The following is a 9,556-nucleotide window of genomic DNA, read 5'->3' as shown; positions in this document are numbered from 1 at the left end:
GAGGAAATCTTACCATTTATAATAGCATAGACAGACCTCAAAGGCACTATGTTAAGTGAAATAAGTCAGACAAAAAAAAGATAAATACTGTATGATTTCACTTATACATGGAATCTTAAAAAAAACTCATAGAAAAGGAGATTAGACTTGTGATTACCGAGGTGGGGGTAGGGGAAGGGGAGAAAGGTAGCCAAAAGTACAAGCTTCCAGTTATAAGATAAATAAGTACTAGTAATGTAATGCACAACCTGATGACTGTAGCTTACTATATGATATATAAGAAAGTTAAGGGAGTAAATCTTAAAAGTTCCCATCACAAGGAGAATATTTTTCTCCTTTATTATCTTTGTCATTCTTTCCTTTTTATTGTGTCTAAATGAGAAGATGGATGTTTGCCAAATCTATTATGATAATCATTTCAGAATACAAGTAAATCAAACCATCATGCTGTATGTGTTAAACTTACATAGTGATGTATGTCAATTAATTCTCGATAAAACTGGGAGGAAAAAAGAAACAAAGAGTACTGGGCAAGCGCCATCCAAAAATAAAAAACTATATAGAAGTTTACAAATACATTAACAATAGTATCTCTGGGTGGTGAGATTTTCAGTGATTTTTACATTTTTTTTTCTTTGTCTATTTTCTGAGTGTTCTTTAATAAACATATATTACATATAGAATTTAAACACAAAATAAACATTATTTTAAAAAATTATTACTCAAGTCTAGCTCAATATTTGAAAGTCAATCTAATTATCACATTAGCAGTTTGTAAAAAAAATAACTACATTCTTATATCAATTCATGCAGAAAAGTATTTGACAAAACTCAACATCTCTTCATTATAAAAACTCTCAACTATGACTAGAAGGGAACTTCTTTAATTTAATGAAAGGTATTTACAAAATAACTGCAGTTAACATCACACTTTATGGTAAAATACTGACTACTTTCTTAAGTATTCTGCCATATTTGTTAATGAGAACTAACCTAATATCTTACTACTCAAAGTGTGGTCTGGGGACCAATGGCGTGGTAGAAGTGCAGAATTTCAGGCCAAGTCATCGACTTACTGAACCAGAATCTACAGCTTAACAAGATCCCCAGACAGTCCATTTGCACCTTACAGTCAGAGAAGCCCTTGTGTCACGTACCAGAATAAGCTTTGAAGCTAGACAGCCTTGGCTTTCAATCTCATCTCCACTAGTGTGTGACTTTGGGTAGGTCATCTAACCTTTCTGGGTTTCGGGATCTTCCTCTAAAAAATGGACAAAATGATATCTCCCTTGCCAGGTTGTCATAAAGGTAAAGATAATGGACCTGGTGAAATCATGCTCCCAAATGTGCCAGTGTTATTAAGAATAGTCTTTTAAGAAGTCTGAAATATACCTATTTCCTTTATAATAACCACAGCTTGCTAGTGAATAACAAGTACAAAGGTAAAACTGTACAGAGAGAAAGCTAACATTACCCAAACTGATAGAAAAAAAGCAAAAACAAGAACTCAGGTCTCCTGAGTGCCAGACTATCACACACTGTGTTTGACTTTGCTGGGTCTGCATCACAAAGTTCACAATCCCCCCACCTCCAAGTTGTTTCCTGAATTGCTGAGTTATATATTCCTGGACATAATATCACAGCCATAGGTAATATTAGTCTATGTGTATATAGACTTAGTATTGCTGTCATTTTTAAAGGCCAAATTGAGACCTAGGTAGGACATCTCCTTTTCAATCTACCTTATTTGTCTTTCCAAACTTTAAAAAAGGAAGTTCCTTATTTCAGTCTTATAGTTTGTTGATTTGCCAATTGGCCCCTTATATGCAGAAGGCAAGGAGAGACTGGAGAAAGAGGCAGACCACTCCAGCTTCGTAGGTGACAGGTTAAATAAGCAAGGGAAATTACTTATGGGGATTGTCTTCCACCCTCCGTCATCAGAACCTTAAAAGTATGTAGGGGCCTAGATTGGATTCAGTTGTACAGTCCAGATGGTCTCAAAAAAATCTTATTCTCTCAAGACTGTCTTTGAAACAGCTCCCAGTATGAGAATGGTGGGCAGAATGTACATTCCAAGGATGGGGACAGGGTGAGGAGCTTCTGGTTGCCTGGGTCCAGCTCGTGAGTCAACCAGCTGTCATCTTCTTCATAATCTCCTCCAATAATAGCTCTGGGGGGGAAAAATGTAAAAATAGCTTATCAGAGTGAAAAATACAAAGTGGCAAGTGAAAAGGACCTGTCCTGGAACTCACTTTAGCTCTAAATAGCAATGAGAAGATCAGAAAAATGAATTCCATCCTTTATATTGGTCAACAGCAAAGAATTAATGAGGCTAAGTCAGAACCAGGCTTCTTACTCCTAATTCCAGTATTTCAGGAACTATACTGTCATCATGTGCTCCTTGTGTCTGATTTATTACCTTCCTGCTGCTATTTTAGCCAATGTCTCCTTTTTTGTCCTTAATGAGAATATAGAATATTTGGTCACCAGTTATCTTTGCAAAAAGTTCTCATGTCTTTATTCAATCATCCCTCAGGTTTTTCTTCATCAGTTTTGCTAAATTTTATCTTATGAACAAACCATTTTCCTGTTACCTTTCACTCAAACAAGATACCAAATCCATCTCATCTCTTGTATTTGCCTTAAATCCCCGAATTCCTTGTCGACTTTGCTCTGGGCGTTTGAAAATGCTAGTTCTTGGAAGAGCTGTATAGCTCTCATCGACCAAGCTAATCTTGTGTCTTTCTTTAAAATCCTGAGGGAGGGCCATCTGTGGGGCTTGACACCAGATCAGTGCCAAGAGGTGCTAGGGCCCCTCATCACTTCTCAGTACTGCATGTTGCCCCACACCAACCCCAGACCCGTGTACATCAGATATCATCCAGTGGCAGGAGAAACATGAGGGCACTACAGTGAGTTTTCATAAAATTGCATTTAAGTCCATGGAAATAGTTGCCTTGTATTCTGAGATTATGTTTTTTTGACTTCTGTTTTTTCAAATATCTTTCTTTTGTTGTAATAGTAAAATAACATTGCCCTCCTTTACTTGCTTTGCAAAACTAAAATTGTAGTAACCCTCGGTCAATCTCTTCATCTTTGCTGCTGTTGTTGTTAAGGTTGTGTAGAGGTTAAGAGCTCACACCTTGACCTCTATGGTCCGAGCTGGATAAGAATTCCTGCCCTATTTTCTCTTGATAAAGTAACCACAGACAAGTTGCTAAACCTCTCTAAGCTTTTGTTCATTTATATTACAATGGAGATAACAGTATCTACATTGCCAAAAAAAAGTAATAAATAATATATGCTAAGTGCATAACACAGTACCTGGCACAGAGTAATGAATCAATAAATAGTAAGAATGATTATTATTATAGTCCCTTCAGGATTATTTGGCCAAACACTTAAAATAAGCTCCTATCTGTTGTCAAGATCTCTTTTTCTTTTTACAGAAAAACTAACATGGGGTCAACCTCAAGATCTCACCTTTGATTGCAGGTCAGTCCTACAGGACAGGGCTCTATCACTGAAGCAAAGCCAGTGTATTAATCATATTTTTTACTTTCTATATTTTAAGATCTTTTGGCATCTTGGAGGCCTTCTGGACCAGAGGAGGGCCTAGCCCTCCCAGAATCAGCTAATTCCTAGGACCTTTGATATGCAAACCAACCAATTCAAAACCCATAACTCCAACCACCTCCTTTAGCTAACTCTCAAACACCAAGCCAATATTTGCCCTAAATCACCCCAGGGTCTGGTACCAGACAATAAGACCACCCCTGCAGCATTGAGCCCACTGAAATTATTCATAGTAGCCAATCCTAAACAGTTTGCCTTGCCCTGACTTGCCATTCTTGCAAAAACCACCATAAAAGCTTATGCCATGCTTTCTCCTTGACTCTTCCGCCACCTAACAGACTCAGGTGTTTCCATATGTGGCCCTGTGGGCTATGTCTTCTGTTTTTAGGGATCTGTGAGTAAAAGCTTCTTCCTCTTTGGAAGTTGTCTTCTGATTTGTTGGCTTCATCATAACTGATAAAAACAAATCCAGGGTACATTTTAATTCAGTCATCAGATCAGAGCTGTCCCAGATAACTCTTTATGGCTGAATACCCCCTTAAATTTGTATAAACCAAAGCATCACCATCAGAGTACAACTGCATTCCTTACTGATAGACCCCTCTCCTTCTCCACTCCAAATCCACTTGGGACTGGATGTGAATGTTCAGAATGGCTAGAGAATTGACTTGGCCTCCCAAGGCTAACTTCCAGGATTAAATATCATCCACATGGAAAGTGGGGCCACGTTCAGACCTGCTTCTGAAGTATAGAAATAGGGTATTCACTTTGGGAAATTTTTAAAAACCAGACCTCAATTATCTTACAAGTTTTTTGTCCTTTTGTTTTCTTGGAGTCAGTAACAATGCAGAACAAGCAGCATACAAAGAATCAAGACACCTAGCCACTATTTTAAATAAGAGCCATAATGGAGCAAAAAATTATGTCTTACTTGTTTCCTGGGAAGAAATTTATTTTTATTTACTTACTATGCTTTGATGATATTAAAGGTTCCTTTCAGTTCTTAAGTTATATAATTTTATGCCTATTGCCATCGGTTGATTTTCTTATCAATTTTGATACACTTCACCGAGATACCATTAGGACACATGAAGTCTTATTAACTAACAGATGAGACTTGAGGAAAATATCTGTACTTGTTCCATACAAGAAATAACTTTGTGAAGTTCAAAAATTTAAAGCTTCGTTTTTTTCCTATACCACTAACTCCCCTAGAAAAAATCTTCTTGGCCAAAATAAAAGTTCCTCGAAACCACCTAAGAAATTGCTCACCCTCCCGAGGGTCAAATCCCCCCACCCTCCATAGCCGCTGAGGATGGTAAAATGAAGCACAGAATTTTAGTGGCTCCGAATCTCTCACTTTCTTGATTCATCCTAGACATTGACTAGAACGACCTGCTGGGAGACTCCAGTAAAAAGACTCCCTTTACAAACACCTTGCCTTTCCCTTCATTTATAATTGAGGTTGAGCTTGTCAATAAAGCTTTCCAAAGGCCATTCACCACAATACTCTTAGACAAGTATTTACATTCTTTCCTTTTCCCCTATCAAAAGCAAGACTATTTTTTCTCCCTTAAAAAATGAATAGAAGTAGAAGGCAATTGGAAGCAGAGCTTAGCTTTTCTACCCCTGGAATGGTTTTTAAAAATTCCCATTCCAACAGAAATACATCTCGGACAATGAAAATTTGTCCCACTTTTTCCTCCTGCTATATAGATCTTAAGATGTGGGTCTAAAGGAACTTCTAAAATGGCGTCCTGAAGTCCTTTTGCTCTTTGCTTCTCCTGCTGTGGCTATTCTGTTGAGCATTCATTCCATGGCTTTCTTCTTCTTCTACTTTTTTTTTTTTTTGGTAATAAATGAAATGAGAAATTACTGGACTTGGGCTCAGTTTTTTCCCCCCAAACATCTATTTTCCTTATTGGGTTTCTGTGCTCATGTTCACATTTATGACAATGATCTTTTGCAGACACCTGTTAAAAAACAAAAAACAAAAAAACAGAAAACAGCTACACTAAAGAGCACATTCCTATTCCTCATCTTTCAGTCATCATCACCGTTTCCTGCTGCATGCTCAGACACCAAGTACTGAAAGTGGCTCCTTTCTCTACTTATAATATTTACTTTATTTTGCCTCACAACTTATGCAAATAAAGATTAGTTGTACCCAGACTATGTACATCATTTTTTAATTAGCAGAGTTCACTATGCTTAGAGAATATGGTGATTAAGTGGGACAGCAAAATGGTTAATCCATCAGAAAATTTACAAGTTTCTCACCTCAAAAAATTTCAACTTAAGATGCTTTTCTTCATTTGAACAACTCAGCCTTGCAGTAAAAGACAAGAAGGCAACTAATGTGAGCTAAAGCCCCATATTTGCATTAGCATCAGTCAATGGAAGAAAACATAACCTATTTTTAATTACATTCAAGGTGTTCATTCCATTAATCTTAAAATTAAACATGCAATAATAAATTTCATTGGTGAAATATTGCTTTACAGCATATTAGAAAAAGAAATACAATCACTCTGGCTACAAAGCAGTGTATGGTGAACTCTTCTTGCAAACTCTTGCATGGTTGTTTCCTGGGAAACCAAAACTCTGCAGATGTACAAACTAAAATGCAGATGTGTGCATTTGAAAGAAGTAAATCCAGTTTTTATTCCTAATGAAGCTGATTCATTTTTAGAGTTTTATGAAGAATACCAGATCCCTCTAAATTGGAATCAAAATCTGATCTCCTAAACGTTAACACTGATGCTATTTGAAGATTAACATTTATTCAATCAAATTTGATTTTTAAACCTATATAATATTTGATCTCCAGAGACTGGTAACTAGTGAACCACTAAGTAACCTTGTTCTTTGATATCTCGCTAGGGGCTCTGCTGAATCATCACCTTACAGGTTGTGTGCCAACTCTGGAACAAACGCAAATGTATATTTCCTCTCCAAATGCCCCACTTCTGCCAGGAAACTAACAGATGCACCAACAAATGTTGCAAGTCTGCCTATTAAATGTGGAGCTCATTGAATTTCTATTGCATTTTTTCCAGCACTACTGCATTTGGAGCAAAGAAAGAAATTAAAATGAAGTCAGGTGTCATTCAAGAAAATTACAGTCCCACGGAGGATAGTTTTGAGTTGCAGCTTTGAGTTGCCATGCTGTGCCTTTCACAGCTGCCTACAGTTCCTGTCATTAATAATCAGTAAATAAGATCTGCAGGTGGGCCTGGAAGGCACCCGAGCCAAGAAGATGATAGTTAGGGTTTCTGTCTCTAAGATGGGTGGCCAGACTCATTTGCACAATCCTGCTTATGTTTCCATTCAAAAGTGCAACCCTACTTAGCATAGCTTCAGGGAAGCTGCCACAATATAGGGAATGCTAATTACTGTAACCAACTGGCAACGATGCATCCAAAATTAAATGGCCTGTGACTGAGCAGATGAACAATTTTTATGGCCCAAAGATCAGGAAACAGAGATAGTTTGTTAAATTAACTGACAGCCTCTTTGGTCTAAGTAGGTGAGTTGAAGTCATTTGAAAGCTGTGTTTGCGTGCAGTTACATACCAGAGTCTCTCCTGTGTAAGTACAGTTCCCCCTGCAGTTTTATGTGGGAGTATGGCTACATTTAGTACATAAAATTCAAAAAGTTCCCCAGTTCAATTCATAAATGACCAGGAGAAGCTATTCTGAATCCCTGTGGGATTGATTTTTCACACACAAAGCTTCGATCTTTTAAAATTTACCTGAAACTAATTCACATAGTTGCATAGAGAGGTTTTTAGTAAACCTACAGAACCCTGCATGAACAAAAGCTTTTAACTTCTAATTTCCAACATTGATCACACTTAGAAACTGAGCCATTTTGCTAGCATATCAGAAATTGCTGTTATTATAAGTTGATTCCCAACTGTTAATGCATATCTAAGTCTTCCCCCAAAAAAATAAATCACAGAGATGAGAGCAAAGCCTTGGAATTTTCCAAAGCACTGCTTTTAGCAAACAATACTTCTCCATACTATAATTTAAGCCAATATTTCTCAACTTCAACACTATTAGCATTATAAACTGGACAATTATTTGTTCAGGGGAGAGGAGGTGGTTAGAATGGTAACGGGGAGGACTGTTCTGTACATTATAAGGTGTCTATCAACATCCCCCACCTCTACCCACCAGATGCCAGTAGCAACCCCTTTCCCCCAAGTTATGACAATCAAAAATATTTTCAAGCGCTGTTAAATAAGCCCTGGAGAACAAAATTACCCCCTGGTTGAGAATCATTGGCCAATAGTTCAACAAACATTTATTGAATGCCTGTGAAATTATACCAGACTCTGTGAGATGAGGGGTGGAGAACGGGTAAGAGTTAGATTGAGAAATAACCTGTGTCAAAACATGACACAATTGTGACCTGGAGGAGAGTGAAGTTTAACAAGGGAGACAAGTACATAAGCAGAACATTTCAACAATATATGGTACAGGCTAAAGAGAAATGTGTACAGGGTGCTCGGGAAATACAGAGGAGGGCAGCTTAACTCCTGCTGGTTCTGGTGAGATTTCCTAGAGGAAACTGAGCTGGGGCTTGAAGAATGAGCTAACACTGTCCAAGTGAAGAAAGAGCATTCCAGAGGCTGCAAGAGGGAAAACACAGAGGTGTGAAACAGCAGGGTTTACGTGAGGTATTACATCCAGTTCTAAACACATCTATCCACTGATACTAGTTTTAAAGGCACACGAGGAAAAAAAAAAAAAAGGAAAGACTGTTCAGAGGTGGGAGTAGCGTATATGTTTTTTGATGTTACAAGAAAGTACTTCCTAATCAGTAATTCAACAAACATTAATTTACTGTCAACTAGAAATTCAAAGATATGTATGAGACTACTTGCTATCTAGATGCTCACCATCTGGTAAGATATGAGAAGTACAGGTATGACTCAGATATGTTCTAAACTACAGACTGAAATATAACTGTTACCCTAGGCTCTAGAATATTCTCTTCATATATTGAATTTCACTAAGAGACATTAGAATTGCCAGATTTCCACGGCAGCCTTACAGGGGAATCTGAAGAAACTGAAAACAACAAATCATGGAAATTATGAAAAATGCCAAAGAAGAGGTACAGATTCCTAGAGTTGCAGAACAGGTGGAAATAATGGTAGATTCCCATGATCAGACAAGACCTTGAGAAAGACATGGAATTTACTCTGATCTATTCTGATTTTTAAAATGGACTGTATTAAAATAGTAGAAATAGTAGAAAGAGTAAAAACATTTCAGACAATGGGAAAAATGGCAAGTATAATAAAACAGATGTTGGCTTGTGCTTGGCATTGTGAGGACAGTAAGGAGACATACCTGGGCATAACAATGCATTCCCGCGGGAAGAAAGAATAGAAAGTAGACAGCAGCAAGATGTGGAGAATCTTCAAGCTGGAGAATGGGGGTGGCGAAGAGGGATGAGGTTAAACAGTGCTTGATATTTATGTCTACCGTTGAAAGATGGATAGAACATTGATAAGAGTTAGGGGGGAAACATAGACAGTGGCAAGGGGGTGGGAAATTATAGTGTATATCCAATGGCTGCAAAGTTCCATTGGCTTTGGATGGTCCCATGTGGAGGATGAAAAGGATTACTTACCCACAGTTTTTTGTATTTCATGGTAAACACCATTTCTTTTTTAGCGTTATGCTAACATACTAATTACCACAAACAATTACTAGAAGGTTTATATTTTGTTAGGAAAAAATGTAAAAATCATGCCTCAAAGTGTATTATACCTCAGCAACCAAATGTCAAACCTCTAGGAAATGACTTCTGCCATTCTACACTAATTCTGACTTCAATAAAATGACATCCACTTTTCTCAGGCCCACAGAATAGGCAGTAAATGATGCCTCCCAACCACAGTGCCTCTGCCCCACACCCCTTAGGGACTTTGTTGCCTGCAGCCAATAGATTTAGGTGCATT

The sequence above is a fragment of the Pteropus alecto genome, unplaced genomic scaffold, assembly GCF_000325575.1.
Source record: "Pteropus alecto unplaced genomic scaffold, ASM32557v1 scaffold72, whole genome shotgun sequence".
Lineage (NCBI taxonomy): Eukaryota > Metazoa > Chordata > Mammalia > Chiroptera > Pteropodidae > Pteropus > Pteropus alecto.
Note: the sequence above shows the minus strand (reverse complement) of the source record.